This window comes from Anthonomus grandis, chromosome 1 (genome assembly GCF_022605725.1).
Source record: "Anthonomus grandis grandis chromosome 1, icAntGran1.3, whole genome shotgun sequence".
NCBI lineage: Eukaryota > Metazoa > Arthropoda > Insecta > Coleoptera > Curculionidae > Anthonomus > Anthonomus grandis.
In genome coordinates, this window is record NC_065546.1 from 24,897,217 (window position 1) to 24,915,069 (window position 17,853).

The following is a 17,853-nucleotide window of genomic DNA, read 5'->3' on the forward strand; positions in this document are numbered from 1 at the left end:
ACGCGGCGCCACTGGCGTCCGCTTTAGTAAACCGGTTGACCAATTCAATTGCCGTGAAATCTTCTCCATGCACAGCATATTGTAAACAATAACAAAGAATTAAAATGGTGATAATATTGATAGTGGTTTAATGAAAAATATTGGCGAATTCCATTAAGAGTCGAAGGCAATTGTAATTATGGTGGGTGTCTCAGTTTTGAAAGAAAAATTTAGAATAAAGTCATTTTTAAATATTTTAACCAAATGAATAAAAGTTAGGATTCTCCAGATCCCGTCTAAAGCGTAATTAATCCTGCAACAACTCCCCCTCTTCCCCCAAGAGAATTACCAGAAAAGTAATTCTCATGCGAAGAGAAGTAAGCATCCAACTGGGAAGGGAAGTAAAGAATGTGCGAACAATCTAATTATTTGAAAATGCTATTCAAGCATTAAAATAAGTCAGAAAAATTAAAACTTCAAATTGATTGACTCATGAAATAATAATACTATAATAACCAACGAAATACCAAATAACACAGAATTTCTAGTAATTTCTGATAGAATTCCTAATCGGAAATCTAAAATGCTTCAAGTGGTAGGCCTTCACCACAAGAAACTTCACTAGAAAGAGAAAAACAAACAAGGTAGCTACTATCCAATAACCGCAAAAACATCAAAATACCCAGTCCGCACAGCTTTGAGGAAAGAAACTGGAGAAAAAGAAATTATATTTGAATTGAAAAAAATCAAAAGAACTAATAAGTAAAACACAAAAAAAAAAAACATACGTCCCGACCAGTAAGCAAAATCGATAAAGTCTAATCGGAATCGGAATCAACGAGTAGCTCTTCTTTTGGGATCTTTTTCAAATCTTTAACATGCCAAGCACCCTTAAACTTGCGCTTTTCGTCAATCAGTTCATAGACTACCGGAGATAACTTCTTCTTTATTGTAAAGGGGCCCAAAAATGTTGGTGCGAGTTTGGCGGTAAAGTTTTTACTAGCATCAGAAAGATCGTAATTTTTGCGATAAACTCGCTCACCGATCTCAAAACTAATTGGTCTTCGTCGAAGATTATAACGATTCTTTGATCTTTGATGCGCCGCTTTCAGTCTCTCCTCAACGTCCCTATATACTTTACTTAATTCACGTGAACGTGCCATAAAGTCGCCAACCGTGATACTGGGAACATCCCTATTATTGTGTTGGTCGCCCGAGGGCATATATTCTCTGGAAAAATTCATAAAATAGGGAGTGAGCCCGGTGGCTTCATGCACCGAAGATCTTATGGCAGAACCAACCTTAGGTAGAAGTCGATCCCAATTCTTATGATTATCCTCAATATAACAACTTAACATGGTTTTAAGGACTTGATTCACACGCTCCACGGGGTTGGCCTGGGGATGATAAGCCGGAGTATATCGGATATTGACCTTATACTGCTCACACAGTTTGGAAAAAAGTTCACCTCGAAATTGAGCACCATTATCGCAAATAAGAAATTGGGGAACACCAAAAATGAGAAAAACTTGTTCCTCTATAAGACGACAAATCATAGGGGCCTTAGCTGAGCAAAGAGGGAAGAACAAAGGAAATTTAGTGAAGGTATCCAAGACGACCAATACGTATTCGTAACCCTGAGTAGAACGAGGCAAGGGCCCAAAAAGATCGACGCTAATCGTGTTCCATGGCTTCAAAACTTGAGTTTGTTGTCCCATTAATCCGTGTCGCTCCCGGAGGGGCTTTTGCGAAATACATTTGGCGCAATGCCTAACATATCGGAGGACATCAGCTCTCATTTTTGGCCAATAATAACGACGCTTCAATCGTTCGTATGTCTTCATGACACCACCATGACCAGCCAAAGGATGATCATGATTTTCTTCCAAAATCATACGTCTTCGATCCTTGGGTACTACTTCCTTCCAGAAATCTTCATCATCTCGAAGAGACGGGTAAGAACATTTCACATACTTGTAAAGTAAATTTCCTTCAATTCGCCATTGGGGATAATTAATAGGATTCTCTACGACCTGATTGAAAACTCTTCGATACCACTTATCTGCAACTTCTGGTTCCTGGTATACACTCAATTTAGCAATCTCTGGCACAGCTCTACTGAGAACATCCGGCACAACATGATCTTGGCCCTTTCTATGAATAACCTCAAAATCGAATTGTTGCAACCGCAAAACCCATCTGGCAAGCCGTCCTGTTGGTTCCTTCAGACTATGAATCCATTTCAGACTATGATGATCTGTTATCACTTTAAAGGAGTATCCCTCTAAGTAGGGTCGTAATTTCTCGCAAGCATAAATAATGGCCAACAGTTCTCTCTCTGTGGTGGAAAAATTCCTCTCTGCTTTAGACAGAGATCGAGATATGTAACAGATAACATGTTCACCATCATCAAACTCTTGAGATAATACAGCACCGATCCCATACGCTGAGGCATCAGTCTGAACCAAAAAGGGTTTCGAGAAATCAGGACAAGTAAGTACAGGAGCGGAAACTAACGAATTTTTGATGTTCTGAAACGAATTTTGACATTCTGGGGTCCAGTTCCACTTTTTGTGTTTACAAAGAAGAGCGGTAAGGGGAGAAATAACGGTTGAGAACTGAGGAATAAAACGCCTGTACCAGGACGCCATACCGATGACACGTCGGACTTCGGTGGTGTTCTTTGGAGTCGGAATGTTCAATACGGCTGTCACCTTATCCGGGTCGACATGAAGTCCATCTTTATCGACAACATATCCTAAATACTTAAGTTCGGATCGACAGAATTTACACTTATCCTGAGAGAGTGTTATACCGGCTCTATGAAATCTCTGGAAAATCTCTTCCAAAACCTCTAAATGTTGCTGAAAAGTCTCAGAAATACAGATTACGTCATCTAAATAAACAAAGACATGTGGCTCCAAATCAGCTCCCAATAAGGTATCTACCAATCGCTGCCAAGTTGCAGGGGCATTCGTCAACCCAAATGGCATTCTCTTAAATCGATAAAGTCCCCGACCAGGGACAGAAAAACTAGTTTTATCACGTGAATGTTCATCAACCTCGATTTGCCAATATGCAGAGTTAACATCTAACGAAGTAAGATACTTTGCATTTCTTAATTTGTCCAAAATACTATCAATAAAAGGGATCGGATAAGCATCCTTAGCCGTAACAGAATTTAGTTTTCGATAGTCCACGCAAAATCTCCATTTACCATTACCTTTCGGTACTACTAAGGCAGGGAAAGACCAGGCAGATTGTGATGGCTCGATAATATCGAGTTGCAGCATGTTATCAACCTCCTCATCGATAATCTTTAGAGTGGCGGGTGAGTATCTATAAGGGCGCAAACGAATGGGTTGGGCATTACCAGTATTAATCTGATGCCTCACTAAATCTGTTCGACCAAGCTTACCACCCATTAAAGAAAAGTATTCTGAAGTCAATTTATCCAAGGCGGATCGCTGTTCTGGAGTTAAAGTTTCCTGAGGAATAATGGCTTCAGTGATACAGATGTCCTGAGACGGCACACCAAAATACCAACAACCATTTTGCAAATCAGGAATGACACCAACAGTTTTCCAAAAATCGGTACCCAATATCAATGGACAACTCAATTTCTCCACTACCAAAACACTGCAAACCGCTACCTTATCATACAAAACAATAGGTAAGTTAATTGCGCCAACCACTTTACTAGAACTATGATTTCCAAAATTGCACTGAGAAAAAGGTGATGATAACAATTGTATGTCTGAACGTTGTAATATATTCCATATGCTTAAACCAATAGCAGTAACATTTGCTCCAGAATCCAATAAGCCAATAAATTTCATACCAAATATCGAGACTTCGAGATGAGGACGATCATCACCCTTGCACTGTGCGAAGGCGTAATCTAGAATAGGGTAGCTGGGGTTACTAGTCGAGACCTTAGGAATCGAACTGATCTCTCGACTAACTAACAGTTCGCCCTTGGGTTTCCCGACCTACTACAATTTGGACATGAACGGGTAGTCACATTTTCCCGACCGCAACGGAAACAGTGTCGACGAAAGGGTTGTGGACAAGTACTACTCAAATGGCCAGTACTACGACAATTCCAACAAACCACCGGACCACGAGAATTCTGAAGGTGCGGTGAAGAATTCATTGTATGTACACGAGGGTTTCTTGGTCGCTGATACATCAACTCAGGCTCGGCGACATTATTAGGGTTTACTGGAGGAGGTTGCATGCGTTGAGTTCGCAATTGGATGTTCTCAATCTCTTGTGCTGCAAGTTCCAGCTCTGTGATGTTGGTGAAATTGTGAAGTGCAAGTTGATTTTGCAATGAGGGGAGCAAATTTCGGCGTATAATGCGAAGTTGCATTTCCTCGGATGGAGGTTCACGTAACTTTCGAAACAAGTTTCGCATTTGTGCAATAAAGATTACCGACTTCTCCACTGGACCTTGTGTCCTATTCCTTATATCACACCAAATATCCTCCTCATATTCTGACGATAAATAGGCAGACCTAAGTTTACATTTCAATTCTTCCCATGACCTGATATCACTGCGTATAGATCTATACCAAGACAAGGCTGTGTCCGAAAATAAAATTACTGCACAATGCAGCAGCTGATTCCAAGATATTCCACAAGCAAAACCCAACTCCTCTACACGCTCAATAAAATTGGTAACACTACCAGAACCATCAAAATGTAACTGCCATTTTGAAATTGTTGAAAAGCTCTTAGCCAGATCATCGGAACCTAACGGAATCGTGACATCATTAGCATTAGCAGAAGTAAACACAAGTACATTCCGCTTCAAGGTGGAATTAGATTGTGGAGGAAAGGAATAGTTCCTCGATGGGGAATAATAAGAACACGTTATTGGGTTAACTGGATCCTGTGAAATAACGTTCGTAGAAGGAATGGTGTGAAGTGACTGAACTAAATGTGTCGAAGTGTGGTCACAAAAAGTTGGTGCTGTTCGAGTAAACGGAATTGAAGCAGGCCGAAACGAACAAGAGGGACCTGGATTTACAGATACCGTCGAAGGAATCACATTGGGTGAAAGATGCTGTGAGACTTCTGTCTGAGCTTGAGAAACAGGAAGAGGATGATCCAGAAGGGAGTCCTCTCCAGGGGAAGCCTCAATAGTAACCGGCACCTGCAAAATTTCCTCTACACTCATTGTCAAGGTTCTCTTGGCCATTTCTAACCTATCAATAATAGAATTTAGCTGAGTAGACAAACTCATTACTTCTTCAGAAAAATCAGGATGAAATTCTAATAACTTCTTGAAACGACCCTGGATATGTAAGGCCTTAGACCGCAACCTACTATACTCTTTATTAATATTTAATTCACTAAGACCTGAGATAGCACTTTCCAATAAATTACACTTTCCTGTACAAATATCAACTTCGTTATCAGGGTCCAATTCTATTACCTCAAACATCGGCAAGCTATTAAGTTTCTCTAATTTCAAATATAACCTTAAACGTTGACGCTTTTCAATAAGAGTACCAGCCGTGATAGCACCTCGAGCTGATAGCTCATACTCAAGCTCGTCCAGCTCCAATTTATTTATATCCATTTTCCCCAAAAATATCTCCGCCAATAACACAAACAAAAAAAAATAAAAAAAAAAATAATAAATTTTTTTCTTTTCTTTCCCCTTTTTTTTTTTTTAATTATAGTCCCCTGTATGTATTGTGTATTGTGATGTAACTTGAGCAACTAAGCCGCTAACAAGGTACGGTGCACACAGTGCAACCCACCCCGTTCCAAAAAAAATTAAAAAAAAAAAATCTGAAGTCCCGGGTTTGTACTGCCCCTAACCTACGTTAAAATCCCAATGACAGTATAAACGCTTTACTGAGTTGCAACACTAATCACTGTTAGTAAAACACCTCAGTAAGATTCCCCCCCAACCTAGAATAATTATACCTAATAATATATCTATAATAACAATATCTAATATAAAATACCTATCTAAATTTTATTTCTATAAGCTCTAAATATCTTTATACCTAAATCACTCTTAAAAAATCTCCAAATTCAGAAAAACAATTCAAAAACAATTTATATTTTCACAGTATTACAGTAAGCATGACCCAGCAGTGCCGATTTTCCCCTAGCCCAGCAAAAGAATTCCGCCCAAAAAAATTCAATTCGCCTCAAAGATTTACTATAAGTAATTTATTTAATTAGCCCTGTCTAGCTGAAACGTTACATTAAAAGAAAATCTTAACAAGTTATAATCCTAATTAGAAAATGAAATGTAAGTAGATAAGTAATCTTCAAACTTTCAAACACCCTATAATATATTAAATCTACCAAAAGGAAATTAAATTTAAAAAAAAAAAAACTTTCAAAAGAAAAGTACTATATAAAAAAAAATGAAAATCCAATCTCCCCTTCCTTCCTTAATTTCCATAAATTTTTTAAAAAAAATATTTTTATTGAGCCTTAGTATGGGTATGTTCTAATGGAAGACACCCCATACTGGTAAAAGAGCACTAAGTGGAATTTTACCACCACCAGCTAACTGTACAAAGTTAGTCTACCCATTGACTGAGTTGGACAACTCCAATGTTTCGCGCCACTGAGTCATCCAACTTCCGCCAAACGCCCACTTTGTAGAGCGGATTTTTTTTTTTTTTTTTCTAAGCACCTAGTATATAAAATTAAAAAAAAAAGTATATGAAAAGCAAAAGGAAAAGAAAAGAAAAAAAAAACTCCCTATAATATAAGACAAGTTACTTGGAACCTATCAGATCTAGGGAGTTGTTCTTGTTGTTTAGAACTCTTAAACCAAGACCGTCGACCAAACTCAACTCCCTAGAAATAGCCCCTGTAAACCGGATAGTCTTGCCGGGATAATATTTATAACATAACAAGATGGTCTTAAAAAGGTAAACAAAAATAAATAAAAGATATATATGTTATATCACTGATTTTAAAATTAACTTTTTAAAAAAATATTTTTATTATATAAAATCAAAAATTACAGTATCATGACTTAACTTAAAGAGTCTAATCTAATAAAATCTTATACAATAGTTTTTGTTATCCTATTTATACGTAAAATATGCCGATTCAGTGGGAACAGGCATCTTGGTTGACCGTGTGTGTGGGTGTCTGCTGATCCGGCGTCTGGGAAGTGACTTATCTGGTTTAGATAAGTGTTATTTGATCCGGTGAGAACCAAGGACTGGGTGACTTTGTGAAGGTGACATTTGTTGTGGGAAAATCGGATATAACAGCTCCCCCATTAAGAAAAAAGTTGATGGGTGACAGCAACTTTTTAACACATCTGTTTGTTCGGGTTGAGCTCTAGTTCTTCTCCCTCTTCTACGAGATCTCCAATATGGATGCTTGGTCTTCTTCTGGGGAGGATCTTCCTCCATTGTCTGGTAAAAGTATTGCCTGGATGCTTAGGTGGTGAAGGAGGATAGTCATCGCTTGAAGTGGCGATTCCTATTTTGAGATTTCTTCGTTTTTTGCATTTACAGGTGATGTAGAGGATGAGCAATACTACAATCAAGATTATTGTTACAATAGTAAACCAGCTTATGTGTTTGTTAACAAAAGGTTGCTTTATGAGCCGGTCTAGTTCGTCAGAATATTGGTTTAGCTTATGTTGTGCTATGTTGAGGTCCTCTACGTTCAATTTATTCAGTTTAAGTGGTTTCAAATCGGGCAAATGTATTTTTTCTGGTATGTGGTCACAGCAGCTATAGGGTATAATAACTGGATGACTGCTATAAGTGATGTTGTCATGTGTGTCAATCTGTTTTTGGGCGTGGATTCTCGTGCTGCCAACAAATGCATTACATTCAGGTTGGAGTTTCAAGAGTGTATTGTTGTTAGTGATTTTCGTGACGATATCTCTGGTACCACATTTGATTGTTATGGGAAGAGGGTCAGCAACGGCTATTAGCCATAAGTTTTGGCTAATTTCTTGGATGTTGTAATCTTTTGCAAGTATTATGGAAGTCTGGCATGTCCTGGGTAGATTACTTAGTTGTCTGAGGAGTTGGGCTTCACAGATGGCGTCTGTGTCTATTGGATATGGAAGAATACTGGAACATAGTTTTGTTCTTCCTCCAAGAGATTTACATGTTGCTAGGTTCCGGATTGTTACATACAACAGTGAATCATCATTTCGCGCAATGTGTTTATATGATGTAGTTAAAATATGATGAAGACCTGTTCGACTATCCAATATTGGAATTGGATACAAATTAAACAAAGTATATTTTTCAGGATCTACCAGTGGTATGTTGAGAACAAAAATTATTCTAGAATCTATTTGGTATGCTTGTAGTTCTATTATATCGAGATATTGAGCCACACTAGAAGTGTAGATTGGTAATGGAAGGTTATTGGTTTGTAATGATTGTGATATGTGCTTTAAGGACTCAATTAAGTCTTGCGGGGTGATGATTGAACTATGTAGTATTTTTAATCTTGCGAAAGTTATTGCATTTATGACATCATTAAGATAGTTTTCAATAAATGAATAACTCTCCATTAATGATTCACAAATGTTTAAAATTGCGATTTGGGATGAGTAGTATTTGAGCTGATCAGAAATATCCATTATTGAATTCCTAATTTCCTCTATATCTTTATTAAATGTTTCCTCGTCAACTTGAAGTTTTTGGATGGTGGCGTTAAAGTTCTTTATTACTGAGGTTGTTACGGAAATTTGATTTTTTAAGAGGTTCTCTAGTTCATGTTCGTCACGTGCTAGTTTGTCTATCCATTCATTAAAATATTCACCGTCTGAGGCATCTAGATTTCCAGTTATAGATTTCCAAATTGATCCCATACCGTTTATTAATCCACGTTTTTCTCTAAAAATGTATTTGCGTGTGTCAACCATAATGTCTGAGTATTTTTGATTTATGGAGTTTGATATTTGTCTAAGGAGACTAACGTGAGTTTGGACTTCCGTCTTAAAAGCTAACATTCGAGGTACGTCTTCATCGAGGGTGTTTAACAGGTTGTTTAGTATTTTATCATTATTTTCTATTGTATTTTTTATTAGTTCTAAATCTTTATAAACAAGAAGGGTCCATTTGTTATTAGAAATTTTTAATTTTGATTCTTCGTGAAAGAAGATTCCAATGGTATTGTTGATCGGTGTTATGGAATATTGGCAAAGGATGACTGGAAACAGTCCGAAGAATCTGAAAGAGAATTTACTCATGATAGGGTTTCATTCTATCAAAATTTATTTTTGATTTTTGATTTGTTTGGGGATTTAATACAATTGCTGAGTTTTTAAGAATTTCGAGAATTTCAAAGGGTCCGTTAAACTTATTCGCTGCTTTATTTGCAATTTGAGATTCTTTAATATATACTTTATTACCTACTTGATAGTTTGGAGGGTTTTGGGAAAGATGTTGATCAAAACGTTCCTTAGCTTTTTCTTTTTTTCTATCAGTTTTAGATCGTGCAACTTTATAGAAGTATTGCATTCGATTGCTTAAGTCTCGTACATATTTAGATATTAAAGCTTTTTCATTATAGATGGTTTCAGGAGGTCTGGAGGACGTATGCCCAAAAATAAGCTCATATGGTGTGAATCCGTGTGTTTTATTTTTTGTGTTGTTATAACAAATAACAGCATATGGTAATATGTTGAAAGGGTGATCGTTTGGATTTTCGGCTTGATTAGCCCGAATCATTTCTCCTAAAGTTGCATGGAATCTTTCGATTGAGCCATTGGATTGAGGGTGGCTTACACTAGAAAATGTTAGTTTTATATCATAGAGTTCGCAAAGATCTTTCATAAGGATATTGTCAAATTCACGGCCATAATCTGCATGGATCCTTAAGGGAGTGCCATAATGATGAAAGAATAATAGAAGGGTGTTGATTACTGTTTTGGCAGTTTTGTCACTTAAAGGGTATGCCTGCGTAAATTTAGTGAGTTCATCTCTTATGGTCAGTGCGTAATTTCTAGTTGGGTATTCATAAATATCGAGATTAATACGTTCAAATGGTGTTTTAGGAGTTTCGGTTATTACAAGAGGGTTGTTTAGGTTTTTCCTACAGGCTTTAACTTTTTGACAGGTTTCGCATGATTTTATAAGATTTTCAACGTCTTTTGAAAGACCTGGCCAATTGTATTTTTCTTTTATTCGACGTGTCGTTTCATTAATGCCACGGTGTAAGTTAGTTTTACCGCGATGGTAATGATCTAGAATTTGGGGAATTTCGTCAGCGTCGGGAGTTTTAATGAGATTTTGGCAAATTTTGATTTTAATGTCTTTGTCGGCGAAAACGTAAGATAAAATTTCTAAAATAGGTAATTCAAGGCGGTTTTCGACGTAATAAGTGATTGACATATCAAATTTATTTTGTCCCGTATAAATCACGTAAAACAAATGCTGAACTACCATTTCAGGATCGAAAGGAAGGGGAATTATTAAATAATTTCGATTTTTGACAGATCTGCTAGAAAATATATTAATTTGGTTTGCTCCAAAGTTAGCGTCTTCTTCAAAGATATCATCTAATATTTTATGATGAAGCTCTTCTAGTTTGTTTTGCCAAAAAAAGGTGACTATTCTTTTATGAGTATTTTCTAAAAGTTGTTCATTTGAAATTTCGATTTTAGAGTAGTCAATTAAAGATGTTGTTTCGTATAAATGGGCAAAATTATTATATTCTTCAGTTATTTTTTTATCGTCTACTATTACTTCATCTGATTTTTCATCAGCACTTAGGGTTGAGTCAGAATCGTCTTCGTTTGAAGCGAAAATTGAAATCTTCTTTTGAAAATTTGAGCAATCTTGAAAATGATTAATTTTAATTCTAGAAAGGGCGTCCGCGTTTTTGTTTACTTTTCCAGGTTTATGAATAATTTTGTAGTTATATTCTTCTAACTTTAAACGCCAGCGTGCTAATCTGCTTCCGGGGTCTTTAATTGAAAAGAGCCACGTGAGAGGGCGATGGTCAGTGACTAGAGTAAATTTTCTTCCATATAAGTATGGACGAAATTGCTTTACTGCCCACACAATTGCAAGGAGTTCCCTTTCAATGGTGGAATATTTTGTTTCAGCACTGCATAGTGTTCTTGACGCAAAGGCAATGGGTAAATCTTTGCCAACGGGGCCTTGAGATAGGACAGCGCCTATTGCATATGCACTCGCATCAGTGGTTAGAAGGAATGGTTCATCGAAATTTGGATATATTAAAATTGGGTCTGAAATTAACGCATTTTTGAGCTCGTCGAAAGCATGTCTGCAATCTGCATCAAAGTCAAAAGGTACATCCTTTTGGAGTAATCTTGTTAATGGTTTAGAAATTTTGGCGAAATTTGGGATAAACCGTCGATAATAGCCAGTAAGACCAAGGAAGGACTTAATATCTTTCGGAGATTTTAATGTTGGAAAATTTTTTATGCATTTAATTTTTTCGGGATTTGGTTTTACTCCTTCTTGTGTTATCAAATGGCCAAGGTAAGCTACTTCTTTTCTAAGGAACTCACACTTGTCTGGTTGAATTTTAAGGTTGGATTTCCTTAGGCGTTTGAAAACATCGGTTAGTCGGTTAATGTGATCATGAATTGTGGATGAGTAAACGATTATATCGTCCATATAGACAAGACAGCGTTCATTTAAAATGCCAAGGAGGATATTGTCCATGACGCGTTGGAAGGTGGACGGGGCATTTTTAAGACCAAACGGCATTCTGATGAACTCATAATGACCGTTTTCAACAGAAAATGCTGTTTTCGGAATGTCTTTGGGGTCGATTTCTATCTGGTGAAAACCAGATGCGAGGTCAAGTGTAGTGAAATAATGACACTTTCCAAGTTGATCAAGTAAATCAGAGATGTTGGGTAGTGGGTATTTATCATCCACGGTAGTTTCATTAAGTTTTCTGTAGTCGATGACTACTCTCCACTTCTGTTTTCCAGAAGAATCCATTTTTTTGGGCACAACCCAAACTGGGGAGGACCATGGGGAAATAGAGGGCCTGATAATGCCTTGATCTAACATTTTGCTTACTTGAGATTTTACTTCCTCTTTATGGACGTGAGGGTATCTATAGGACTTAGTGAAAATGGGCCTGGCATTATTTGTTTCAATTTGATGTTTGATTTCATTAGTGAAAGAAAGTATATCGCCTTCGAGATAAAATATGTCTTCGTATTCAAGACAAAGATTAGTAATAAGTTCAGTTTCTTCTTCGTTTAGATGTTCTGTGCGAAGTTGGTTTTTGATATTCTTAATTCGATTGCTGGAAGAATTGGATTGAATTTCAGAAGTATTGTAATTTAGTAGGGTATGTGAAACAAAAGGTTCAATTTGAATATCGGAAAATTCTATACTTTTAGGGATAGCATTAGCATTGACTATTGACGTAAAAAATTCACCATTTGTATTTATGTGAACTAAAGCATTAGGGATGTGGACTTTTTCGATTTCTTGTCTAGATAAAATAGCGTCTGTATTTGAGAGATTGCATTTAAGTTTGAATATTTGTTCTGTTCTGGCTGGAATATTAATTTTATTTGGATAATTTCTTTTAGTTAGAGTTCTTCCTCTCTCTTCTTTAAATTCTGTAGATTTCTCAATTTTGTAAAGTGGCACGGTTTTAAAATAAGTTATTAATTGTTTGTTGTTTAAATCAATAGTGCATTTATAATGTTCCAAAAAATCAAGACCTAAGATTCCGTCAAAATCAATATCTAAATTGTATATATAGACTTTATGTGGGTCTCCGACTTTAAAGGGTACAAGGGTCGATTCTGTAATAAGAAGTTTTTCAGCGGTAATACCTTGGATAGAAACTTTTTCGGGAAAACGTTGTTTAAAATTTTTCACGGCATTTTCTTTAAATATTGAAATACCTGCACCTGTATCGATTAATAGTTTTAAGGTATTTGTCGCGTCTGTAATGTAGTATAAGTTTTTAGGATTGACTGTTAAAAGGGGGTTTACATAAAATTCTGTTCCGGGAAATTCAGTGACGGGTCGAAATCGTCTAGATTCAATGTCTGAATTTGGTCTTGGATTTCTGTCATTTCTGACTGGTTTTCTGATTCGTGGGTCATATTGGACGTAAGGTCTGGTGGGTGGTTTTGATTGGATAGGGATAGAAAATCCTGATAATTTTGAATATCGATCTGATCTGCTGATTGATCGTATTGGTTGAATTCTGAGGGAAAATCATATCTATCGTGTGATTGATAATAGTTATTAGGGTAGCTATTTTCATAGTTAGGATCATGATTGACAAAATGGGCTCTAAACTTGTCGGGATTTAAATTTGGATTTCTTTGTATTACTGAAGGACGTGATTGAAAATTATTTGGTTGTGGGTTAGAAGATGAAAAGTGGGGTCTTTGTTCATTGGGTCTATTTTGTTGAATAGGATTAGGCTGATTGTTATTAAAGAGGGGTCTTTGGAAATTGTTGTTGTTGCCATTTTGAAAATAATTTGGTCGTTGTTGTGAGCGACATTCATTAGCATAATGACCAATGCGGCCACATGAATGACATTTGGGTGGTTGAAGATTGAGTCTTTTGTTTATTGGTTGATTAGAAATTGGTTTAGGAGGGTTCGGTTTAACAGCTTTTTGATTTTCAAAGTAAGACAGTTGAAGTTCACGTCTTATGCGAACCTGGGCTTCTAAAAGATCTCTTGGGTTACTTGCTCGAATGATATGACCAATTCTGGGTTCTAATCCTGTTAGTAAGGTACTGAGTGCCATTGATTCGATTAGGGTTATTTGTGCTTGTTTTTCGTCAGTTGACAAATTAGATTTCTGAATATTTGCATGCATTTTTGCATTTAAGGTCTGAACACGATTTAGGAATGTTAAAGGAGATTCGTTTGTTATTTGTTTAACTCGTTGCAAGTCCTGAATGAGTGAGGATAGGTCTCTAGTATCACCAAAATGAGAGTTAAGTAGATGCTTTATTTCTGAGTATGATAAAGGGTTTCTAGAGCTTATTAGCTGTGCTGCTCTTCCGCGTAATTTATTTTTGATATGAATTACTAATAGATGTTTCTGATTTCTGGTGGACATGTTATAAGCACAATCGCAAGCATTAAGAAATGTTTGAAGAAAAATTTGATCTCCTTCAAACTCAGGAATTATTGAGAAAATTTCTGATAGTTTATATGGTTCTATTTCTGCAGCATTATTCGCAACATTATTATCGTTGTCTGTCATGGTGATCAATAAATCGATAGTAAATAAAATAAAACTACAAGCAATTTGTAAATATTTTAACTTAAAAATAATTGAAAAAGTAATTATTTGTTATTACAGATAAATGTATTGTTATTTAAAATTTTTAAATACTTCTTTTATTGAAGTTTAGTTTCTCTTTTTCTGATTAACAGAATAATCAAATCATAAATATTAAATAGTCGTGCAGTTTGACTAACTTTGATTAAATATTCCAATCAATAAAATTATAAAAACAATAAAATATAAACACGTGATGATTCAATATTGTACTTACAGTAAGGAAATCATCTAGTTGATCGTCTTGTTCTCTACGCCGATTTAACTACCAGGGGCTTCACCAGGTGTTCCTTCCGTAGTTCGCCGTGAGTGAGGACGTCAGGACGTGAAGAATTATGACTTCGGGATTCTTTTATGGTTCTTTTTCTGTTAAAGGATAGGGATCCACCGTTACTAGTTAGAATGCTCGTGTTCTAGCAACGTTGTCAGATCCTACTATCGACTGCGCCAATTGTTATATCACTGATTTTAAAATTAACTTTTTAAAAAAATATTTTTATTATATAAAATCAAAAATTACAGTATCATGACTTAACTTAAAGAGTCTAATCTAATAAAATCTTATACAATAGTTTTTGTTATCCTATTTATACGTAAAATATGCCGATTCAGTGGGAACAGGCATCTTGGTTGACCGTGTGTGTGGGTGTCTGCTGATCCGGCGTCTGGGAAGTGACTTATCTGGTTTAGATAAGTGTTATTTGATTCGGTGAGAACCAAGGACTGGGTGACTTTGTGAAGGTGACATTTGTTGTGGGAAAATCGGATATAACATATATATATATACAAGTTTATAACCCAAAGGTAGATACCTGAATTCGTCAGTGATCACTTCGGAAGCATTACATAATAAGGCAATAACATTGAATTGTTTTAATTTAGATAATTATACCATAAATATAGTTACTTAAGTTTTAAATATTAAAATGAGAAAGTGATAATAAATTCATGTTAAATCATACAAAAAAAATAAAAAGAAGAATATGGTTAAGATTAAAAGAATGTGCTTACGGGTCAAGTTCCATGGTGTTCTTCTTTCGGGGGCGAGAGCCCGCGATGGGCAATTTTTCACCACATAGGGCTTACGGCATGATGTGTGTTGACGGGGCTAAGGGCGGCGAAATTATTTTTCAGGCTTCAGGGCGAAATCCTCATCACTGCTGGGTCACGGCTGGCGGTTTACACTGTCATATTTAAGGAGCCGAAGTTTCGAGAGGCATCAAACTACTAAAACCCATCCTGCTTCAAAAATACTTCGTTGAAACTGAAGAAACACTAATGCATTTTAGTTTTAGATGTTATTTTAACAAAAAAAGGTGCTGGCGGAGAGAGATGATAATAGATTTATTTCAAACCTCTCTCCGTCACAGCGGGCAGCACGGTTCACTCTTGACGGACGCAGGAGCTGGAAAGACCCCCAGATGCGTCGCGGAACTGCTTAAGTAGTAGTCCAAAAGACGTCTGGGCGCAAGACCGGAGATTGAGGAACTTCACTCGTTACTTTATGGGTTTAGCCACTATGGGCCCAACCAAAACCCATACATAGGTCACTAATAAGCAAACCATAGAGTGCCTAGTGGAAAGTAAAATTACGGGCCAAATCGTAATAATTCGACACGCGGCGCCACTGGCGTCCGCTTTAGTAAACCGGTTGACCAATTCAATTGCCGTGAAATCTTCTCCATGCACAGCATATTGTAAACAATAACAAAGAATTAAAATGGTGATAATATTGATAGTGGTTTAATGAAAAATATTGGCGAATTCCATTAAGAGTCGAAGGCAATTGTAATTATGGTGGGTGTCTCAGTTTTGAAAGAAAAATTTAGAATAAAGTCATTTTTAAATATTTTAACCAAATGAATAAAAGTTAGGATTCTCCAGATCCCGTCTAAAGCGTAATTAATCCTGCAACAATATGTATATGTCTCAAGGCTACACCATTTGATTTGTATCCAAACTCACAAAACTATGAAAATGAATAAATAAAACATACTTACCTTAATGTAATTACAAGTCTTTCCATTGGACCAATTGCAACCCGCATGTTGGTATTATTTTTCTGTAAGTCTTCGCGTAGAAGGCCATAAAGTTCATGAATGCTTTTTATGGACATTCGATAATATGAGTAAAATTTTTCTGGATACGTTCTGTGCTGATGAAACGTTTGCTGGAAATATCCTGTTGATAATCTCTCTCTTAATATTGGATGGACCCACCAACGTCGCTTCTTTTTCCTTTTTTTTAAATATAAACTTGCACATACAACAGCAGCGCGACCTAATACATTGGGGTCCATTTTTTAACTGTGAATGTACCTACCCGATGCCGCGACGGAGAAAACGCTTTCTGTCTGCTGCCAATTCCAACGGAAATCCCGCCGTGTGAAATACGCCGCGATTATTCCGCTCGTGTAGTTTGGCTCTAAGTGTACACACACAAAGAAAGCAGGTTTCCTGCTTACTGGCAGTCGGCACTGATAATTCAGTGTACTTTTAAATTTGCCCGCACATAGAAAAAGCCGGCCGGAGCTTGTTGCAAGCGTAAATCGGTACCGACTATTTTACCGGAATGAATTTTTAATTCTTGGTCGCTTATTATCGGAGTCAGACGTGGGGTTTTAGTAGAGTTTTAGATTTATTTTATAATAATGGATGTCGAAATTTTGATATCTGCTGTATATACAAGACCTGCGCTGTGGAACAAACGGCTAAAGTCTCACAGCAATAGGAACGTGACCCAAAGTTTGTGGAATGAGATAGCTGCTGAAATGGGGATCAATGATAAGTTTTTATTATTAATAATAAAAGCCTGTTTATTTCCATTATTTAATAAAAACTACAATACTGTAAGTGATAATACTGACTTAAATGAACACCCTGTAGCTAAATACCTGAAACAAATATTAAACGTTAATCAATTCCAACACAAAAATGTAAGCAATTTTTTTTTCAGAAAATGTGTTACGAAAAAAATGGAAGTATTTGCGTGACTAATTTGCAGTGGAGTTAGGAAAAATTCGAAAACCTCGGTCAGGGGATGCAGCACCCTCCAGTTACGTATCAAAATGGCCATATTTTCATTCGCTCATTTTTTTGAAAGACATAGAAAAAGTTAGAGTCTCTAGTGAAAATTGTAGTATACATACTGCAGAAAGTATGCAAGACGAAAACGCAAATAGTCACACAAATGAAGAAATTGACCAGGTTCAAGATGAAAGTTTAGATATCGAAACAAACACATGGCAAAATGAAGATAACGCTATCCCAAAAACAAATGAAATAAATGAAGCCGAAGCAAACAATCGTGGAAACAAAACAGAACGCCAAGAAGCATTAAACAAAAAAACAAAATCAATCAAAAGAAAACGGGAAACTGAAAGTTGGAATGAACAAATGATAAAAATTGAGAAACAAAAATTGGAATATTTACAAGCAAAGGCTAAGCGACCACGAGTGATGGAGAAGGAGGATGATGATCATATCTGTTTTTTTAAAAGTTTGCTTCCTTATGTACGACAAATTCCAGTAAACAAAATACTATTATTTAGAGGGCGCGTTCAACAAATTGTCGAAGAATATGCATATTATGGACAT